At 40.4% G+C, this 24382-nt stretch overlaps 1 protein-coding gene across 1 annotated transcript in view; it reads left to right on the forward strand.

The window, feature by feature from the left end:
• The first annotated feature begins 810 nt into the window (after nt 1-810).
• The window catches only part of LOC137501077 (gastrula zinc finger protein XlCGF17.1-like), an 86942-nt gene continuing 63370 nt past the window's right edge, over nt 811-24382 (forward strand). The window contains exon 1 of the mRNA XM_068227993.1: nt 811-896. The gene's annotated coding sequence lies outside the window, so the exon portion shown is untranslated. The remainder of the gene's footprint in view (nt 897-24382) is intronic.

Here is a 24382-nt window from a genome sequence, read left to right on the forward strand (position 1 = left end):
GCGTCTTTCAGAAATCTGAACACTGAAACCTGTTCACTACCCCTATAATTGTACTTACATCCAGGCACACAGCACATACGACCTATCGTATTAAACTATACAGATACTGCACAGTTAACTGAAAATATAGTAAAAACACTTTTAGTGAAGAACACTAGAACAATAACCTAATCACCCAGTAAATTGCTTAAAAAAATAAGCTTTTTAAGAATAAACGGCACTGAAAAAGGCTCCATAGCTTCTTTGAGGCTATAAATATATAAAATTTACGCTTAATAATAATCAAATTTAACGTAATTATTGAGCAACAACACAACTTCCACAATCAAAGCAAACTCATACTAGCACGCCGATATCCGCCATACTGGACAGTTTCGATAGATCGTTTAAGGTTTCACGTTTTGAAAACTATCGATTAATATCGATAGTAGAGCTCATACTATCGGAAAATATCGATAGCAATTACTATCGATAGTTTGTCTCTTCTAGGTACGTAAATGTCTGTTTTCTTTAGCATTGACCAATTCCATAGTGGGTATTATTAATACTCTAAGCGATTAGTACCGAGGATATGTATTGTGTGGCCCAAAGGTTCCGTAATAGTTATGAATTACCAAATAATTCAATTACCTATATCCGGTTCGGTTTCGAAGTGTTAGCTTTGTTGTCTAATTTAGAGTCCTTTATACGTATCACCATACTTTGTGCAGATATTTTTCCCATCATTATGTTTTTGATGTATAGTTCGTTTCATTACGGAATTGTGGTGAGGTTTTTGCAATCATTCACTGCGAGTCTCAAACCCTCTCTGCTACCTGTGCAGGATTTTTTATTTAACTCTATTTTGGCTGCCTGGGTGCCAGTTTCTTGTAGATGTCAAAATTGTATTACATGAGGTAGGTAGTGCATTACATTCCCACGGTTGTGTGGTTTGTACCGCAATGTATACAGCCTAAACAAGATGTCCTTCACGCAACCTGACAACCAGAATGTCTCTTTCAGATATATTAAATGGTACTCTCATCTATTTTTCACATTCATGTTTTGGTCTACCTCTACTGTTCGTACTACACTTGCCTTGAAAACTAAAACAAATCCTGGGTGTTCTAATATGTGTCATACTATTCTATCCCTTCTTCTAATCAAATTTCACCAAATTGTTTTCCTCTCACCACTTCTATTCATGATCTCATCATTTGTGATAATATCTACCCGTCTCTGCTTCAGCATTCTTCTGTAACACCACATTATGTGGTTATGTAACTTAGGTAGTTAATATCCATTATGTAACTTGTCCATTTTTTAAACTTGTGTGAAACATACCAAATTTGCTTAATTATTTCCTTTAACCATGTACAGTCCTCTGTATGTAGTATATTGTAACGGGTTGGCGGGGTAGATAAATAAATGAGTACAGCACCTGGTAGCAACCTATTTCTAAGATTTATTAACTAAGCACTACCACTACAGATTTACACACACACAGAGACGATAGCCGAGCTTACAAGTTACACACGTACACTTACACACTTACCGTTCGCGCGCTCTCTTTCTTAGTTTCTCTTGGGTTCCATCTACAATGACACACACACACATAGTAATCGATTATTTACAGTACACTCTCTCAGCCACTCAGTCAAACTTGTTACCGCTGTCACGGTTCACAGCCTACATGTCAGCCTCGTAGGTCGGGATAGTATCTGCTGTTCACTCGACCCGTTGAACTCCGCAGTCTTCACATGTTGTCTCCTAGTGTTCCCTTCTTCGCCGCTCCAGAACACTCCAGGTTCTCCTCCAGCAGCCAGCCTCAAGGGACACACACACACACACGACATCAGGAAAACAGGAACGAGTCCTCGGCTCTGACAGACAGATACTCGATCAGGCTGCACTCTCCCAAGCTATCACTAACTGTGCTCCAGCTAACTCAGTCTCGCTCCCACTCACTCACTAACTAACTCTCGCTCTCCACTTCTCACTCTCCAGTTCTCACTGACTCCATGCAGGTCGTTCCTCTCTTATATACCTGCGCTGGTTCTTCTAGAATCGTCCGGATGTTCGATGGATCGAGGAACCTCGTGAAACAGAAGACTCCAGATTAATCTTCCAGTCGTTTCCGTTGTCTTCTGCGGTGCGACCACGGATAGAAGTGAGAAGGGCCGGCCCAGCGCTTGAGTGTTGCTCGCGGATTGGCGCGCTCGAGCGTAAGGGGGGTGGGGCGATGGGAGACGCCCCCGGCGTGTAGTGAGTTAGCATGGCGGACTCTACAACCATTACAATATAAACTAAGTGTTGTGTTTGGTTTTGCCAGAATGAAGTAAGTCTTTTCATCATTTTGCTCAGCAAATGTACAGTAACTGAATCAGTCATTTGTTGGTTAACTCACCACTAGAGTCCCAGTTTGATCTGTTGGGTAATATGAGTAAAACTGAGATTCATCTCATGAGACATATCTCATAGGAGGATAGAGACTGAAGTCATTGACGAGATTGATCTCGCTATGTAGATGAATAAAATTTGTTGTCCGCTAACAAGATGTCTCCTTCCGCTCCACTGTCAGCTGACATCACAGTTATGTAAACATCTTGTGATCCTGCTTGATCTTTTACAACTATTCTATGTGAGAATAGTGGCGATGAAAGAGAATTTGCAGAGGTTCTGTTTCGTTTGATGAAGAATTTACAAATGTATGATCTGAACTTCCCAAAAGTGCTTCAAGGAAAACGCCGCTCAGGGTCGAATGTGCCACAAATATTGGAATATTTTAAAAAATTCAGGTTAATTCATTGGAATGAATCTATAGTATACTTAACAAATACAAAGAGTGTGTGAATAGCATGACAATTTTGTGCTTTGAAAAATATCCTTGCATCCTGTAACAAAGTGTGATGATTGAATCACACTCTCTGGTGCTGCGTCCTTGTTGGGTCTTGGTCTATCAAGTGACTGATGCCCAGCCTGAACCTTCAGGTTACGGGGTGATGCATGTTCGGCGCGACAAATTCCTTGGTCATTATTCTTTAGATCGGGTCGATATCTCATCTTTAGATAGCTCTTTGGTTGTTCCTCGTGTAGGCTGAGTGGACCTAGGACCAGCCTTTATATTGAGATAAAAATTCCTGACCTCACCGGTAATCGAATCCGAGTCCCTAGTTATATGTCAGACTCGCTACCCCTAAAATGCAGTGCCACCGTGAGTTGAAACAATGATAAAGGTTAGTTACATTTTGTAACCAGGAAACTGGTGAAGTAAAATGGAGTTTCAAAAGTGATGGAGAGACATGGCATCAAATTATATCATCTTCAAATGGTAGTTGAATTATTAGCATCATTAATTATCTCCTGCCTGATGTAACAGGCAGTTAAAGATAAACCCAGGAACTCTCAACGTGGGGTTGGTACCATGAGGTCCTTAGCTGAATCTGGGATTACTTCTACTTAGTTGTACCATTCTTTTCATGTTCAAATTTGCTAGCTGATGTCCTTCGGTTAACTCTTGTTCCTTCTCAACCCAATAATATTACTTTTCCTAGTCCTTCATTTTCACATTCTTACTGTTCCGTCTGTGCATTCTTCTAAGGACTGGACCTCATCCTTCCTCTGTTTCTTACTTTCTTTTCTCTTCTGAATAGAACTAAGAGAGGATGGTTGCCGAGTTGCATTTCCGCTTCGAACAATAATTGCTACCACTAGAATGAAGGCATTGGCAAAAGAAAAGTAAGACTTAAAGAGGGTGTAAAAGTACTCCCCAGGTCTCTAACGGAACAATAGTTTACTGAAGGAGATCAGATAGGGTAGATGAAAGTGTATAGCCTGATAACAGTTCAGAATGGGTCGTGGACTATGAAGTATATCTGGGAAATGATAGACAAAATTAGAAAAAGAAAATAAGTAATTGAGAAACCCCCCCTTACCCTTCTTCTGCCTTTGTCCCCTCCTCCACTTCCCATGGTCCAGCTTTCTAGCTTGCCGGTGTGAGTTTTACAGTACTGCTTATCAACTAGTGGTGAGCCTCGTAGTCGTTGTTTTCATTCCGTTTTGAACTGCAAATTTTATCATGGACACATCTGGCGGATAGGAATCATCTGGTTTAAGCATCATGTATGTAACATTGATGCTCCAACCATCATGGGGCCGCTTCTATTTTCCTTTTACTGCATGAAGCTCCATTTTTAGCAGAGGAACCTTACAAGCACTATGCATACAATCTAATGCCTCTTAATTCCAAGACGTAGTTGATCCATTTGAGTACCATATAACCTCATACATTTGCTATGACTTTACCATGTCGTTATATGGAAACTGTATCCGGACAATTTCTTGAACTCATACAAGAAACATTTTAATTTTTATTAGACTTCAGTTTTAATACCGCTACTTGAATTTGAATCATGTACCATTGGAGTGTTTTTACAGTATTATCACTGTCGATCTGATGCACTTTTAATATTGGAGCCTATGCACTTATTTGAATAGTTCTAATATGTGTTGTCTAATTATTGTCTCCCAGCTGATGATGGTCACATGTGAGCGAAACTAGTACCACCTATACAGATGTAATATAATATTTACACAGTAAGGATGTATTGAATACGTGGACCATTATATTCATTCTCTTCTTGAAGTTGCAATTCAATGCAGAACAATGTGAAGTTAATAGCATATGATTACAGCCTTATCCCTGTAACCACCTTCAACCAAGAACTCATTCAACCATCAAATCTCACTGCACCTCAATTGTCAAAATAAATGCCTTTGATTACTTTTAATAATGTATACTTAATAGCATAGTCCCCAGTACAGTGAACAGCTTTTCCCTCAGTGATCTGTCATATGGCTTCTCTAGATCTATGAAAAATTTGTAGCATTTTTGAAATCAGTCTGCACTTTTAATCCGAAGGCATAAAATAAATTTCATTGTAAAGCTCGTACTATCGTACCTATACTTAAACAAAAGGTATGGTCAAACGTTCCATCAATACAATAACTTACTCATTTTTTACTTATTTAAATAACATTTATAAATTACCTAACATGTTTCATCTATCTTGTAGAGATCATCAGCCAAAATGTTTTAAGGCTAAATACAAACGACAAGGATAAAAACACATTAAAATAATTTGGAATATTGGTTGCATCAGTTAAAATGCTGAAGGTTATGTTGGAATGTTCTGAGCCAATATTTGACACTGTTAAAACTGAAACTAAAGATACATGTTGAACACATGAGATATTTTAGTAAAATTGGTAATAGAGACCTTCTTGACGTGATGATGTTTTGTTGAAATACAGTTTGCCAAATGCGTCGATAGAAACTTGTTGATATGGAGGATAATATTTAGTTCTAGTAGAATGAAGATGAAATTGTTGCACATATGTTAAACATGAATGTTTGTTCGAGTAAAATAAAATTGAGTTCGTCTTGTCGTGATGATGTTAACAATTCTTGATAATAAGGTAGGCAGAATACCTGATAGTGATTTGACAGGTGGAAAATGTACAGTATAGTGCCCTAGAATGATAATGAAGGCTATTGTTGACGTTAAAAGTAGACAGGTATTGGAGCATCTAGTAGTACGAAAGAATGAAATAAAATGCCGTACATCTGACTACTTGCATCCCCGCCTTCTCAAGCGTGTATTGGTGTGACTGGAGGTGAACTGTGGAGGCCTCATGAGCACTCATTTAACAGAGTCCAATCATTCTTTCATCTCCATAAAGCAGGACTTAAACATTCTCTACTTTTATAACTAGGGCAATTTACTCAATGTTTTAGAAAATGTCTTTATTAATATAGACCAAAAATATAATCCTGCTTACAATTTAAATGGAATTTCAGAAACTGTGAACAAAATTTTCAAGGCATTACCCAACAGTTCTTATTTGAACAAGCCTCGCAACAAACTTCTATGCACTCGCTCCCCGCCTACCCTACCAGCTTCCGTCACACACGCCCTCCACAGTTCACCTCCAGTCAGCCATAAATATCAATGGATGCTGAAGCTCTTTGGCTGGTAGGGATGTGCTGCATTTTATTTCATTCTTTTGTACTACAAGAACTTGCCTACTTTTAACATTCTTGTTCTAGGGCATTCTACTGCACATTTTCTACCTATGAAATCATGATCACGTATTCCGCCTACCTTATTATCAAGAATTATTAACATCATCACGACAACAAGACAAACTCAATTTTATTTCACTGGAACCATCACTTCGGTTTAACATACGTTTAATAATTTTATCTTCATTCTACTAGAAATCAGTATTGTGCTCCATATCACCAAGTTTCTATCGACGCATTTGGCAAACTGTATTTTAACAAAAATCAAGTCAAGAAGGACTCTATTACCAATTTTACTGAACTATCTCATGTGTTCAGTATCTTTATTTTCATTTTTAACGGTACCAAATATTGTGCTCAGAACATTCCAACATAATCTTTCGCATTTTAACTGACACATTTGGTTTTATGAATTATTTTAATATGTTTTTCTCCTTGTCCTTTGTTCTTAATATTAAAAATTTTTGGCTGATGATGTCTATATGATAGATGAAACAAGTTCGGTTATTTTTAAATGTTATTCAAATAATTAAATAAATTAATAAGAAATTAGTATTGTAAAGGTGGAAAATTTGACCATATCTTTTGTTTAAGTATACTTTAAATGTGATCCTGGTAGCCCCTCCGTGGTCTGAAACCACACTGGTTTTCATCCAACTTACTCTCAACCACTGATCGCACCCTTCCTTCCAAAATGCCAATGAGGACCTTGCCTGGTGTAGTTATTATAGAGATACCTCTATTGTTGTTGCAATTCATTCTATTCCCATACTTATAGAGAGGTGCAATTACTGCTTTTATCCAATCAGAAGGTACCTTAGTAAAACTCCATGCTAATCTTATTAGTGTATGAAGCCATTTAATCCCTGCCTTCCCACTATATTTCACCATTTCAGGTCCGATTTCATCTATTCCTGCAGCTTTATGACATCAGAGGTTATTTACCATCCTTTCCACTTCCTCAAGTGTAATTTCACTAACACCTTTGTCCTCTCTCCAGAAGCTTGGTTGTTTGCGAAGTCACCAGGAAGATTTCCTTCTACATTGAGGATTTTAAAAATATTCCTTCCAGCTCACCAGTGATTCCCTGGGCTTTATTATGAGTTTGTCTGATTTACTCCAAAAGCCATTCATTTCCTTTTGCACTCACAATCTTCCTTTATGACTGTCCAGATAGGTTTTCCTGCTGTTTGACCTAGCCTTTCCAGTTTATTACAAAAATCTTTCCAAAGCTTCTTCCTGGACCCAGCAACTATTTGTCTTACTTAGTTTCATTCACGTATGTACAGATCCCCATCTCCATTAGTCCTTGTTTTGAACCATTTCTGATACACCTTCCTTGTACGTTTACAAGCTGCCTTCACTTCATCACTGCACCACCATGTTTGATATTTCCCATCTTTACACTCAGTTGTTCCTAGGCATTCCCATCCTATTTCTACTTCAGCATCCCTGTATGCTATTCATCCTCTTTCTATATCCATAACCTGCTTACTATACATTGTTTGGAACTTTTTGCTAAGTGTACTTAAGTCCACTTTCCTCATCATGGAGATTTTCTACCCTTATTCATCTGCAGACAGATTACACTTTTTATAACCCAGGTCTAGAGATACTTAGATCACTACAAATGACATACTAGTCCGAATCATCGAAAAATCCCCAGTAAACCCGCACATTCTGGATGAAATTCCCGAATTCTTAGTTGGTTATTATATTTTATGCTCTGGGGTATCTGTGGAATGCAGAGGTGAAAGAAGGTGCGGGCTTGATTGGGTCTATCTATAATATCAAAAATTAAGTTAAAACTTTAGAAGATTACATTTCTTTTCTGAAAACAAACTTAACAATTTTTATGACAATATTACAGGTATAAATAGCAAGCATTAAACAAGATTTGAAAAAATCCATGATTCAGAACCTTAACACTTTGGGCTTTAAGCCCCTAGTTTTACAATTTTACAAAAGGAAGAGGTATTATTTAATGAGGGGCAGAATCCCCTAATTCAAGAGCACTTGCTCTCTAAATCACCACTTACAAATTGAACTTATTTTTACAGGGGTTTTTAATACCCAACCTACGGGGCCTTCATGAAAACAGAACAAGTTAAATAACTGGCCCAAACACAAAAGGAATGGAGGCGTGCACTGCGCTCCAAGATAATGAACACTTAGAAAACTACAGGGCTCCAGGCCGATGAAACAGGGGATATTCCCAAACTACTGAGGTGACTCATATAGAAATTAAAGTTAAAGCATTATGAAATTCTTACATTAGCTGGAGAAGATTTACATTTTAGAAATGTTTGTTACATAATTAAATGGTGGGACCTTTTCCTCGCGTTGAACTGCGGAGGTAGCAAGAAAGAAAGAAAGAAGTTATCTGGCCATTACCTTGTAGATGTTCTGCTGACCAATGAAAGAGGCTGCCTGCCTCCTGCTTGGCACACACACTAAGATAGACGACGATCAATTGGCCAAGAAATGTGAAAAGCCGCAGTTGATAAGCCCTCAGGGAAGGTTTGAGATCATTCAAGACAAAACCAGCCACACCCTCACAATTTAATTGGTTACTCTCAAAGTTACACTCAGAATCGAACAAGACGCCTGTGATAGGTTGAAAATTAGTTACAGAAATTAGTGATTGTCTAGATTCAAAACTGGCGGAAAGGAAAAGGAAACATTGCCGACCCAAAAATAAATGAACATCAATCAGTTACAAAAACCTAGAAATACAAAACTTCTTTAAATTATAAGTTATTTCACTTTGCACCAGATGGCATGATTATAAATTTTTTAGTGGTGTTATCTGTTGAAAAATGTCCGAACTTCTTGATGAATGGCAAACATAACAAGGAGACATTCACTCATGTTAGGAAACTCCACAATAACCAAATTACATAATATATTGGTAGTGACATGTTCTGATTAAAGTTCTAACTTGTATTATTGGTTTCACATTTCTTTGATAGAGGAGTTCTTTTAGGCGCTAATTTTGAATGCACGGCGTTGAGGTGTACCTCCTGGTACATTTTATATCATGGATCTGATGCTTCTAATCTCCTGTGTGCAACGATGGGTAGCATTATCATTGAAGAATATATTTGTAACTGCTAATTCAAACTAGCACAGATATCCAGCAGATGCTTCCTGTTCCTATTAACTTCAAAATCTCCCCCACATTGAAGAGTTTTACTGTAATAATTATATAAAACCAGTGCTCAACTCATATACTCATATGATGAAAACACATAAGCATTCATAGTATCAAAGTGAAAAATGGATAACTGCTGACACAAATGGCATAATAGGAACCAATGGATTGTGATGTTAACCATATATGGTAAGTCAGATGAATAGTTTACATTACAAATAATGATATTTTAAATAAGGATGATAAGAGAAGAAACTTTAAGCAAAAGTAGGCCTTAGGTTCAGATTCATGGGATGCATATTGAGAAACCTAGAACTCATTTGGCTAAATTCAAAGGTAAGTATATATGGTAGGAATTTGGTATCAGTCAGGAAATGATACAGATATGAATTGATGGAGGATGTAATGTTTCAGTAGAAATGGGTAGGTAAGCACAGGGTATTGCATAGTGAAAATGGGTATTCAAATATTCTACAGACCTGCAGGGTAGCACAGGATATGGTGACATGGAGATCTGTAACAAAATACTCATCAGACCTGGAGGGTATTGCCGGATATTGTGACATGGAGATCTGTTCAAACTAGTCTACAGACCTGCAGGGTAGTGCAGGATATGGTGACATGGAGATCTGTATAAAAATTGTCTAATGACCTGCAGGATATGATGACATGAAGATTTGTATCAAACTAGTCTACAGACCTACAGGGTAGTGCAGGATATGGTGACATGGAGAGCTGTATTAAACTAGTCTACAGACCTGCAGGGTAGTGCAGGATATGGTGACATGGAGATCTATATCTAACTGGTCTACAGACCTGCAGGGTAGTGCAGGATATGGTGACATGGAGTTCAGTTCAAACTAGTCTACAGACCTGCAGGTTAGTGCAGGTTATGGTGAAATGGAGATCTGTACCAAACAAGTCTACTGACTTGCAGGGTAGTGCAGGTTATGGTGACATGGGGATTTAACTAGTCTACAGACCTGCAGGGTAGTGCAGGATATAGTGACATGAGATCTGTTCAAACTAGTCTACAGACCTGCAGGGTAGTGCAGGATATGGTGACATGGAGATCTGTATCAAACTAGTCTAATGACCTGCAGGATATGATGAAATGGAGATCTGTATGAAACTAGTCTACAGACCTGCAGGATATGGTGACATTGAGATCTATATTAAGCTAGTCTACAGACCTGAAGGGTGGTGCAGGATATGGTATCATAGAGATCTGTATCAAACTAGTCTACAGACCTGCAGGTTAGTGCAGGATATGGTGACATGGAAATCTGTACTAAACTAGTCTACAGACCTGCAGGGTAGTGCAGGATATGGTGACATGGAGATCTGTACCAAACAAGTCTATTGACCTGCAGGGTAATGCAGGATATGGTGACATGGATATCTGTATCAAACTAGTATAATGACCTGCAGGATATGACATGGAGATCTGTATCAAACTAGTCTAATGACCTGCAGGGTAGTGCACAATATGGTGACATGGAGATCTGTATCAAACTAGTCTACAGACCTGCAGGGTAGTGCAGGATATTGTGATATGGAGATCTGTATCAAACTAGTCTACAGACCTGCAGGGTAGTGCAGGATATGGTGACATGGAGATCTGTACCAAACAAGTCTATTGACCTGCAGGGTAGTGCAGGATATGGTGACATGGATATCTGTATCAAACTAGTCTAAAGACCTGCAGGACATGACATGGAGATCTGTATAAACTAGTCTATAGACCTGCAGGGTAGTGCAGGATATGGTGACATGGATATCTGTATCAAACTAGTCTAATGACCTGCAGGATATGACATGAAGATCTGTATCAAACTAGTCTACAGACCTGCAGGGTAGTGCATGTATGATGACATGGGGATCTAAATAGTCTACAGACCTGCAGGGTAGTGCAGGATATAGTGACATGGAGATCTGTATCATACTAGTCTACAGACCTGCATGATATGGTGACATGGAGATCTGTATCAAACTAGTCTACTGACCTGCAGGGTAGTGCAGGATATAGTGACATGAGATCTGTTCAAACTAGTCTACAGACCTGCAGGGTAGTGCAGGATATGGTGACATGGAGATCTGTATCAAACTGGTCTAATGACCTGCAGGGTAGTGCACAATATGGTGACATGGAGATCTGTATCAAACTAGTCTACAGACCTGCAGGGTAGCGCAGGATATTGTGATATGGAGATCTGTATCAAACTAGTCTACAGACCTGCAGGGTAGTGCAGTATATGTGACATGGAGATCTGTACCAAACAAGTCAATTGGCCTTCAGGGTAGTGCAGGATATGGTGACATGGATATCTGTATCAAACTAGTCTAATGACCTGCAGGACATGACATGGAGATCTGTATCAAAATAGTCTATAGACCTGCAGGGTAGTGCAGGATATGGTGACATGGATATCTGTATCAAACTAGTCTAATGACCTGCAGGATATGACAGGGAGATCTGTATCAAACTAGTCTAATGACCTGCAGTGTAGTGCAGGATATGGTGACATGGATATGTGTATCAAACTAGTCTACAGACCTGCAGGGTAGTGCAGGATATGGTGACATGGATATCTGTATCAAACTATTCTAATGACCTTCAGGGTAGTGCAGGATATGGTGACATGGATATCTGTATCAAACTAGTCTACTGACCTGCAGGATATGACATGAAGATCTGTATCAAACTAGTCTAATGACATGCAGGGTAGTGCAGGATATGATGACATGGGGATCTAAATAGTCTACAGACCTGCAGGGTAGTGCAGGATATAGTGACATGGAGATCTGTATCATACTAGTCTACAGACCTGCAGGGTAGTGCAGGATATGGTGACATGGAGATCTGTACCAAACAAGTCTGTTGACCTGCAGGAAGTGCAGGATATGGTGACTTGGAGGTTTGTTCAAACTAATCTACAGACCTGCAGGCTATGGTGCATTGGATATCTGTATCAAACAAGTCTATTGACCCGCAGGGTAGTGCAGGATATGGTGACATGGATATCTGTATCAAACTAGTCTAATGACCTGCAGGATATGACATGAAGATCTGTATCAAACTAGTCTAATGACCTGCAGGGTAGTGCAGGATATAGTGACATGGAGATCTGTATCATGCTAGTCTACAGACCTGCATGATATGGTGACATGGAGATCTGTATCAAACTAGTCTAATGACCTGCAGGGTAGTGCAGGATATGGTGACATGGAGATCTGTATCAAACTAGTCTAATGACCTGCAGGGTAGTGCAGGATGTGGTGACATGGATATCTGTATCAAACTAGTCTACTGACTTGCAGGGTAGTGCACAATATGGTGACATGGAGATCTGTATCAAACTAGTCTACAGACCTGCAGGGTAGTGCAGGATATTGTGATATGGAGATCTGTATCAAACTAGTCTACAGACCTGCAGGGTAGTGCAGGATATTGTGATATGGAGATCTGTATCAAACTAGTCTACAGACCTGCAGGAAGTGCAGGATATGGTGACTTGGAGGTTTGTTCAAACTAATCTACAGACCTGCAGGATGTGGTGACAGGGAGATCTGTATCAAACTAGTCTATAGACCTGCAGGGTAGTGCAGTTTATGGTGACATGGAGATCTGTATGAAACTAGTCTACTGACTTGCAGGGTAGTGCAGGATATGGTGACATGGAGATCTGTACCAAACTAGTCTAATGACCTGCAGGATATGATGAAATGGAGATCTGTATGAAACTAGTCTACAGACCTGCTGGTTATGGTGACATCGAGATCTATATTAAACTAGTCTGCAGACCTGCAGGGTAATGCAGGATATGGTGACATGGAGATCTGTACCAAACAAGTCTATTGAACTGCAGGGTAGTGCAGGATATGGTGACATGGATATCTGTATCAAACTAGTCTAATGACCTGCAGGACACGACATGGAGATCTGTATCAAACTAGTCTATAGACCTGCAGGGTAGTGCAGGATATGGTGACATGGATATCTGTATCAAACTAGTCTAATGACCTGCAGGATATGACAGGGAGATCTGTATCAAACTAGTCTAATGACCTGCAGTGGAGTGCAGGATATGGTGACATGGATATGTGTATCAAACTAGTCTACAGACCTGCAGGGTAGTGCAGGATATCGTGACATGGATATCTGTATCAAACTAGTCTACAGACCTGCATGATATGGTGACATGGAGATCTGTATCAAACTAGTCTAATGACCTGCAGGATATGACATGAAGATCTGTATCAAACTAGTCTAATGACCTGCAGGGTAGTGCAGGATATGATGACATGGAGATCTAAATAGTCTACAGACCTGCAGGGTAGTGCAGGATAAAGTGACATGGATATCTGTATCAAACTAGTCTACAGACCTGTATGATATGGTGACATGGAGATCTGTATCAAACTATTCTACTGACTTGCAGGGTAGTGCAGGATATGGTGATATGGAGATCTGTACCAAACTAGTCTAATGACTTGCAGGGTAGTGCAGGATATGGTGACATGGAGATCTGTATCAAACTAGTCTAATGACCTGCAGGGTAGTGCAGGATATGGTGACATGGAGATCTGTATCAAACTAGTCTACTGACTTGCAGGGTAGTGCAGGATATGGTGATATGGAGATCTGTACCAAACTAGTCTAATGACCTGCAGGATATGGTGACATGGAGATCTGTATCAAACTAGTCTACAGACCTGCAGGATATGGTGACATGGAGATCTGTATCAAACTAGTCTACTGACTTGCAGGGTAGTGCAGGATATGGTGACATGGAGATCTGTATCAAACTAGTCTACAGACCTGCAAGATATGGTAACATGGAGATCTGTATCAAACTAGTCTACAGACCTGCAGGGTAGTGCAGGATATGGTGACATGGAGATCTGTACCAAACTAGTCTAATGACCTGCAGGATATGATGAAATGGAGATCTGTATGAAACTAGTCTACAGACCTGCTGGTTATGGTGACATGCAGATCTATATTAAACTAGTCTGCAGACCTGCAGGGTAATGCAGGATATGGTGATATGGAGATCTGTACCAAACAAGTCTATTGAACTGCAGGGTAGTGCAGGATATGGTGACATGGATATCTGTATCAAACTAGTCTAATGACCTGCAGGACACGACATGGAGATCTGTATCAAACTAGTCTATAGACCTGCAGGGTAGTGCAGGATATGGTGACATGGATATCTGTATCAAACTAGTCTAATGACCTGCAGGATATGACAGGGAGATCTGTATCAAACTAGTCTAATGACCTGCAGTGGAGTGCAGGATATGGTGACATGGATATGTGTATCAAACTAGTCTACAGACCTGCAGGGTAGTGCAGGATATGGTGACATGGATATCTGTATCAAACTAGTCTACAGACCTGCATGATATGGTGACATGGAGATCTGTATCAAACTAGTCTAATGACCTGCAGGATATGACATGAAGATCTGTATCAAACTAGTCTAATGACCTGCAGGATATGGTAACATGGAGATCTGTATCAAACTAGTCTACAGACCTGCAGGATATGGTGACATGGAGATCTGTATCAAACTAGTCTACAGACCTGCAGGATATGGTAACATGGAGATCTGTATCAAACTAGTCTACAGACCTGCAGGATATGGTGACATGGATATCTGTATCAAACTAGTCTACAGACCTGCAGGATATGGTGATATGGAGATCTGTACCAAACTAGTCTAATGACCTGCAGGATATGGTGACATGGAGATCTGTATCAAACTAGTCTACAGACCTGCAGGATATGGTGACATGGAGATCTGTATCAAACTAGTCTACCGACTTGCAGGGTAGTGCAGGATATGGTGACATGGAGATCTGTATCAAACTAGTCTACAGACCTGCAGGATATGGTAACATGGAGATCTGTATCAAACTAGTCTACAGACCTGCAGGATATGGTAACATGGAGATCTGTATCAAACTACTCTACAGACCTGCAGGATATGGTGACATGGAGTTCGGTATCAAACTAGTCTACAGACCTGAAGGGTAGTGCTGGATATGGTGACCTGGAGATCTGTATCAAACTAGTCTACAGACCTGCAGGATATGGTGACATGGTGATATATATTAAGCTAGTCTACAGACCTGCAGGATATGGTGACATGGTGATATATATTAAGCTAGTCTACAGACCTGCAGGGTACTGCAGGATATGGTGACATGCAGATCTGTATCAAACTAGTCTACAGACCTGCAGGTTAGTGCAGGATATGGTGACATGGAGATCTGTATGAAACTAGTCTACAGACCTGCAGGGTAGTGCAGGATATGGTGACATGGAGATCTGTATCAAACTAGTCTACAGACCTGCAGGGTAGTGCAGGATATAGTGACATGGAGATCTGTATCAAAGTAGTCTACAGACCTGCAGGATATGGTGACATGGTGATATATATTAAGCTAGTCTACAGACCTGCAGGATATGGTGACATGGAGATCTGTATGAAACTAGTCTACAGACCTGCAGGGTAGTACAGGATATGGTGACATGGAGATCTGTATCAAACTAGTCTACAGACCTGCAGGGTAGTGCAGGATATGGTGACATGGAGATCTGTATGAAACTAGTCTACAGACCTGCAGGGTAGTGCAGGATATGGTGACATGGAGATCTGTATCAAACTAGTCTACAGACCTGCAGGGTAGTGCAGGATATAGTGACATGGAGATCTGTATCAAAGTAGTCTACAGACCTGCAGGATATGGTGACATGGTGATATATATTAAGCTAGTCTACAGACCTGCAGGATATGGTGACATGGTGATATATATTAAGCTAGTCTACAGACCTGCAGGGTAGTGCAGGATATGGTGACATACAGATCTGTATGAAACTAGTCTACAGACCTGCAGGGTAGTGCAGGATATGGTGACATGGAGATCTGTATCAAACTAGTCTACAGACCTGCAGGGTAGCGCAGGATATGGTGACATGGAGATCTGTATCAAACTAGTCTACAGACCTGCAGGGTAGTGCAGGATATAGTGACATGGAGATCTGTATCAAAGTAGTCTACAGACCTGCAGGATATGGTGACATGGTGATATATATTAAGCTAGTCTACAGACCTGCAGGATATGGTGACATGGTGATATATATATTAAGCTAGTCTACAGACCTGCATGATATGGTGACATGGAGATCTGTATCAAACTAGTCTAATGACCTGCAGGGTAGTGCAGGATATGGTGACATGGAGATCTGTATCAAACTAGTCTAATGACCTGCAGGGTAGTGCAGGATGTGGTGACATGGATATCTGTATCAAACTAGTCTACTGACTTGCAGGGTAGTGCACAATATGGTGACATGGAGATCTGTATCAAACTAGTCTACAGACCTGCAGGGTAGTGCAGGATATTGTGATATGGAGATCTGTATCAAACTAGTCTACAGACCTGCAGGGTAGTGCAGGATATTGTGATATGGAGATCTGTATCAAACTAGTCTACAGACCTGCAGGAAGTGCAGGATATGGTGACTTGGAGGTTTGTTCAAACTAATCTACAGACCTGCAGGATGTGGTGACAGGGAGATCTGTATCAAACTAGTCTATAGACCTGCAGGGTAGTGCAGTTTATGGTGACATGGAGATCTGTATGAAACTAGTCTACTGACTTGCAGGGTAGTGCAGGATATGGTGACATGGAGATCTGTACCAAACTAGTCTAATGACCTGCAGGATATGATGAAATGGAGATCTGTATGAAACTAGTCTACAGACCTGCTGGTTATGGTGACATCGAGATCTATATTAAACTAGTCTGCAGACCTGCAGGGTAATGCAGGATATGGTGACATGGAGATCTGTACCAAACAAGTCTATTGAACTGCAGGGTAGTGCAGGATATGGTGACATGGATATCTGTATCAAACTAGTCTAATGACCTGCAGGACACGACATGGAGATCTGTATCAAACTAGTCTATAGACCTGCAGGGTAGTGCAGGATATGGTGACATGGATATCTGTATCAAACTAGTCTAATGACCTGCAGGATATGACAGGGAGATCTGTATCAAACTAGTCTAATGACCTGCAGTGGAGTGCAGGATATGGTGACATGGATATGTGTATCAAACTAGTCTACAGACCTGCAGGGTAGTGCAGGATATCGTGACATGGATATCTGTATCAAACTAGTCTACAGACCTGCATGATATGGTGACATGGAGATCTGTATCAAACTAGTCTAATGACCTGCAGGATATGACATGAAGATCTGTATCAAACTAGTCTAATGACCTGCAGGGTAGTGCAGGATATGATGACATGGAGATCTAAATAGTCTACAGACCTGCAGGGTAGTGCAGGATAAAGTGACATGGATATCTGTATCAAACTAGTCTACAGACCTGCATGATATGGTGACATGGAGATCTGTATCAAACTAGTCTACTGACTTGCAGGGTAGTGCAGGATATGGTGATATGGAGATCTGTACCAAACTAGTCTAATGACTTGCAGGGTAGTGCAGGATATGGTGACATGGAGATCTGTATCAAACTAGTCTAATGACCTGCAGGGTAGTGCAGGATATGGTGACATGGAGATCTGTATCAAACTAGTCTACTGACTTGCAGGGTAGTGCAGGATATGGTGATATGGAGATCTGTACCAAACTAGTCTAATGACCTGCAGGATATGGTGACATGGAGATCTGTATCAAACTAGTCTACAGACCTGCAGGATATGGTGACATGGAGATCTGTATCAAACTAGTCTACTGACTTGCAGGGTAGTGCAGGATATGGTGACATGGAGATCTGTATCAAACTAGTCTACAGACCTGCAAGATATGGTAACATGGAGATCTGTATCAAACTAGTCTACAGACCTGCAGGGTAGTGCAGGATATGGTGACATGGAGATCTGTACCAAACTAGTCTAATGACCTGCAGGATATGATGAAATGGAGATCTGTATGAAACTAGTCTACAGACCTGCTGGTTATGGTGACATGCAGATCTATATTAAACTAGTCTGCAGACCTGCAGGGTAATGCAGGATATGGTGATATGGAGATCTGTACCAAACAAGTCTATTGAACTGCAGGGTAGTGCAGGATATGGTGACATGGATATCTGTATCAAACTAGTCTAATGACCTGCAGGACACGACATGGAGATCTGTATCAAACGAGTCTATAGACCTGCAGGGTAGTGCAGGATATGGTGACATGGATATCTGTATCAAACTAGTCTAATGACCTGCAGGATATGACAGGGAGATCTGTATCAAACTAGTCTAATGACCTGCAGTGGAGTGCAGGATATGGTGACATGGATATGTGTATCAAACTAGTCTACAGACCTGCAGGGTAGTGCAGGATATGGTGACATGGATATCTGTATCAAACTAGTCTACAGACCTGCATGATATGGTGACATGGAGATCTGTATCAAACTAGTCTAATGACCTGCAGGATATGACATGAAGATCTGTATCAAACTAGTCTAATGACCTGCAGGATATGGTAACATGGAGATCTGTATCAAACTAGTCTACAGACCTGCAGGATATGGTGACATGGAGATCTGTATCAAACTAGTCTACAGACCTGCAGGATATGGTAACATGGAGATCTGTATCAAACTAGTCTACAGACCTGCAGGATATGGTGACATGGATATCTGTATCAAACTAGTCTACAGACCTGCAGGATATGGTGATATGGAGATCTGTACCAAACTAGTCTAATGACCTGCAGGATATGGTGACATGGAGATCTGTATCAAACTAGTCTACAGACCTGCAGGATATGGTGACATGGAGATCTGTATCAAACTAGTCTACTGACTTGCAGGGTAGTGCAGGATATGGTGACATGGAGATCTGTATCAAACTAGTCTACAGACCTGCAGGATATGGTAACATGGAGATCTGTATCAAACTAGTCTACAGACCTGCAGGATATGGTAACATGGAGATCTGTATCAAACTACTCTACAGACCTGCAGGATATGGTGACATGGAGTTCGGTATCAAACTAGTCTACAGACCTGAAGGGTAGTGCTGGATATGGTGACATGGAGATCTGTATCAAACTAGTCTACAGACCTGCAGGATATGGTGACATGGTGATATATATTAAGCTAGTCTACAGACCTGCAGGATATGGTGACATGGTGATATATATTAAGCTAGTCTACAGACCTGCAGGGTACTGCAGGATATGGTGACATGCAGATCTGTATCAAACTAGTCTACAGACCTGCAGGTTAGTGCAGGATATGGTGACATGGAGATCTGTATGAAACTAGTCTACAGACCTGCAGGGTAGTGCAGGATATGGTGACATGGAGATCTGTATCAAACTAGTCTACAGACCTGCAGGGTAGTGCAGGATATAGTGACATGGAGATCTGTATCAAAGTAGTCTACAGACCTGCAGGATATGGTGACATGGTGATATATATTAAGCTAGTCTACAGACCTGCAGGATATGGTGACATGGAGATCTGTATGAAACTAGTCTACAGACCTGCAGGGTAGTACAGGATATGGTGACATGGAGATCTGTATCAAACTAGTCTACAGACCTGCAGGGTAGTGCAGGATATGGTGACATGGAGATCTGTATGAAACTAGTCTACAGACCTGCAGGGTAGTGCAGGATATGGTGACATGGAGATCTGTATCAAACTAGTCTACAGACCTGCAGGGTAGTGCAGGATATAGTGACATGGAGATCTGTATCAAAGTAGTCTACAGACCTGCAGGATATGGTGACATGGTGATATATATTAAGCTAGTCTACAGACCTGCAGGATATGGTGACATGGTGATATATATTAAGCTAGTCTACAGACCTGCAGGGTAGTGCAGGATATGGTGACATACAGATCTGTATCAAACTAGTCTACAGACCTGCAGGTTAGTGCAGGATATGGTGACATGGAGATCTGTATGAAACTAGTCTACAGACCTGCAGGGTAGTGCAGGATATGGTGACATGGAGATCTGTATCAAACTAGTCTACAGACCTGCAGGGTAGCGCAGGATATGGTGACATGGAGATCTGTATCAAACTAGTCTACAGACCTGCAGGGTAGTGCAGGATATAGTGACATGGAGATCTGTATCAAAGTAGTCTACAGACCTGCAGGATATGGTGACATGGTGATATATATTAAGCTAGTCTACAGACCTGCAGGATATGGTGACATGGTGATATATATTAAGCTAGTCTACAGACCTGCAGGATATGGTGACATACAGATCTGTATCAAACTAGTCTACAGACCTGCAGGTTAGTGCAGGATATGGTGACATGGAGATCTGTATGAAACTAGTCTACAGACCTGCAGGGTAGTGCAGGATATGGTGACATGGAGATCTGTATCAAACTAGTCTGCAGACCTGCAGGGTAGTGCAGGATATGGTGACATGGAGATCTGTATCAAACTAGTCTACAGACCTGCAGGAAGTGCAGGATATGGTGACTTTGAGGTTTGTTCAAACTAATCTACAGACCTGCAGGATATGGTGACATGGAAATCTATATCATACTGGTCTACATAAGTGGAGGGTAGCAGAGGATATGGTGTCATGGAGGTCTTTATCAAACTAACCTGCAGACCTGCAGGGTAGCACAGGATATAGTGACATGGAGGTCCTTATCAAACTAGTCATTAGACTTGCAGGGTATTGCAGGATATGGTGACCATATCCTGCATTACCCTGCAGGTCTGTAGACTAGTTTGATACAGATTTCAATGTCACTATATCGTGCACTACCCTCTAGTTGTTCAACTCAGTAGCTAGCCAGTCTGCTCTTTGTACTCATAGTGCCCACACACCCACAAGATTTTTGCATCTTATGTATGATACTTTTTATCGTAATATTTGTTTCTCAACTCAGCATGGTTACCTTAAATACCATTAAATTTTAGTTCATTTCTCTTTTCTTACCGAGAAATGAAAAACTCATTTTAACCTGGCGGGCTCGATCTACATATTTAAAGATTTACTTCCGTTAAGATATTGTAATTGTAGCAGATGGTCTCAACACCAAACCTGTGGGACTATGAAAGAGCATAATAATGCCACATTTAAGTACAATGGATCAACAGTCAAGCTGCTGTATTTCATTAAATCATATGCAGATATTTCATAAATTTGGGACATATAAATATAAATGTTCATATTTCAGTTTTTAACATTGTTGTAATGTCACCCACCGAGCTCGATAGCTTCAGTCGCTTAAGTGCGGCCAGTATCCAGTATTCGGCAAATAGTAGGTTCGAACCCCACTGTCGGCAGCCCTGAAAATGGTTTTCCGTGGTTTCCAATTTCACCCCAGGCATATGCTGGGGCTGTACCTTAATTAAGGCCACGGCCGCTTCCTTCCAACTCCTAGTCATTCCCTGTCCCATCATCGCTGTAAGACCTGTCTGTGTCAGTGCGACGTAAAGCAACTAGAAAAAAAATGTATTGTCACTTTGTCCACAAACTGTTGGCACATGGATCACTTTAAGTAAGGTTTTGATACACAGACATTTCATAGAACGGGGATATGATATGAAAGGATTTTCATGTTTGAATTTTCTAACATTGTAGTATTTTCAGTTTGTTCACAATCTGTCAGCACATAGTTCATTTTAAAAATGGTATTTGATACATGTGTTTTAGTAATAAGCTGAAGAAGAGGATATGTTCTTTTCTTTAAACATTTGCTTGTGTTTCTGTGTATAAGTGTGTAGATAAGTAAATGATAGTTTATAATAGTTTAAATATTAATACGTTCTGAACTGTATTCACTAGCCAGAACCTAGACACAATTAATTCTTATGGAGATATGTATCAAACTAGACAAACTTGCAGTGTAGTGCAGGAGATGGTAAGATTGACATCTGTATGAAACTAGTCTACAGACCTGAGGTGGGGGGGCACTGATAGTGTATTGGCATTGGCACTGTCTTCTCACCAAGATGCCCATGGTTCAGTCCCAGGGTGTGCATGTCGGATGTGTGAAACAACAGCCTTGTCCCTGTGATTTGATTTCCATGGAAGACTGAGTTTTGTGGCTGGGATAAAAACGTTGATGGTAATGGAGAACTACAGACCTGCTTGGTTAATTTGTTGGTCTATAAATGATGATGACGCGTTTTGTTTAAAGGAGCCTAACATCGAAGGTCATTGGCCCAGGTATAAAAATGTTGGCTTGATAATAATAATAATAATAATAATAATAATAATAATAATACAAGATGGCATCAGCGAAGGATGTAAGTGAAGATAGCTTCCGGTTCTCTTGCGAAATAATCGGGAATAAATGTGGTGTAAACAAGAAGCGAGTGAAGAATGGTATCCAGTGTGAAAAGTGTTTAATTTGGTACCATTTTGAGTGTAATTGTAGTGCTGGTTTTGCTAAAAATGAAGATACTTGGACTTGTGTTAGCTGTGGCGAGAGCAATTTGAATAGCGGTAGCAAACCTAGGCCTACAACGGTCAACGAATCGCTGGCGTCTCATTACTTGGAGGATGGAGGTAATGATAATGTACTTGTAATTTTCTCTTTATTGCAACAGGATTTACAAGCATTAAAAGCGGAGAATGAGATTTTAAAGGAGAAGGTCCGTTTACTGGAATCGAAAGTACCGGTACCAGTAAACACTCAGAACTCAGGTGGCTCCGAGAATTCTAGCATGTGGTGTCAAGTTGCTTCAGATTCTAGGAGGAAAAGTGTACAGTTTAATAAGGACAACTTTGTAATTGACACCAAAAATAGATTTTCAGCCCTGAGGGAAGTAAGCGATACGCAAGGTATCCGTATAGGAAGCAGTCAAACGTATAGCGCAAAATCCGTTGCGAGAAGCGGCAAAGTTAGGCCTAAAATCCCACACAGTGCACCGGCGAAAGTGTCGAACATTCTTATATTTGGTGATAGCCAGGCGAGGGGAATTGCAGAGAAAATGGTCAATGAAGATATTGCAGCATCGGCAGTCATCTATCCTGGGGCCCCAATGAAGAAGGTATTGGAAAATACGGAGCAGGCGGCAAGAAATCTCAGAAGTCGTGATGCAGTAGTGATCATCGGCGGGACGAACGACGTAGCTCACAACGACGCTAAGAATGTTATTCCTGAACTTAAATGTACACTAGGTAAGCTGACTCACACTAACATCTTTGTAGTGAACGTGCCCCACAGGCATGATTTGATTAGAGACTCATGTGTGAACATTGAAGTGGACAAAGTTAATACAGATATGGTTAAAATTTGTAAACATTTTCGTAATACACAGGTAATTGATAGCAGCAGTTTCGAGAGACACTGTTACACAAAGCATGGCCTTCATCTAAACAATTCAGGTAAACGAAAGATAGCAAATATTGTTCTAGATTTTATTAATCATAAAATATGTACTGTAAAAAAGGCAACTCCCTTGAGTTATAATACTGACCAGGAAAACTAGTAGAAAGAGCCAGCTGTACTTCAAGTTGGCTCTGCCAAATAGAAAATGAAACTCAGGAAATTAAGGAATTTCAAGTTACCCAATTGCAACAGTCAATTTTTAGGGAGGAAGGGGGTCTGAGATTGCTCTTGGTAAACTGTCAGAGTGTAGTAAATAAACAGTTAAAATTCAGTACATTGATGGAATCTTATGAGACTGATGTGGTGATAGGAGTGGAATCGTGATTGAGAGAAGGGGTGGGTAATAGAGAAGTATTTTCAGAAGGGTACACAGTCTATCGTAGAGACCGAGGAGATAAAAAGGGAGGGGGAGTGTTTATTCTGGTGAAGGAAACATATTGTTCACATGAATGGTTTACCGATGAAAGGGATGAAATATTAGGGATAAAATTAATTTGTGATAATATGAAGGAGGTGGGAATTATAGGAACATACAGGCCTGGAAGAGCGGAAAGAGACATGGAAATATTTGAGAAAATAATAGATTATACTCATAAAAACAATAATAATGATGTGGTAATAATTAGGGGGGATCTAAACTTGCCTGAGGTTGAATGGAATGGAGCTGCAAGTGAAGCCCATGAACAGAAACTGGCAAATAAGTTAATTTGGGACGGAGGATTTACACAAGTAGTACAAGAACCGACTCGTCTCAATAACTTACTAGATGTATTCTTGGTTAAACCATGG

Source organism: Anabrus simplex, chromosome 5 (assembly GCF_040414725.1).
Source record: "Anabrus simplex isolate iqAnaSimp1 chromosome 5, ASM4041472v1, whole genome shotgun sequence".
Lineage (NCBI taxonomy): Eukaryota > Metazoa > Arthropoda > Insecta > Orthoptera > Tettigoniidae > Anabrus > Anabrus simplex.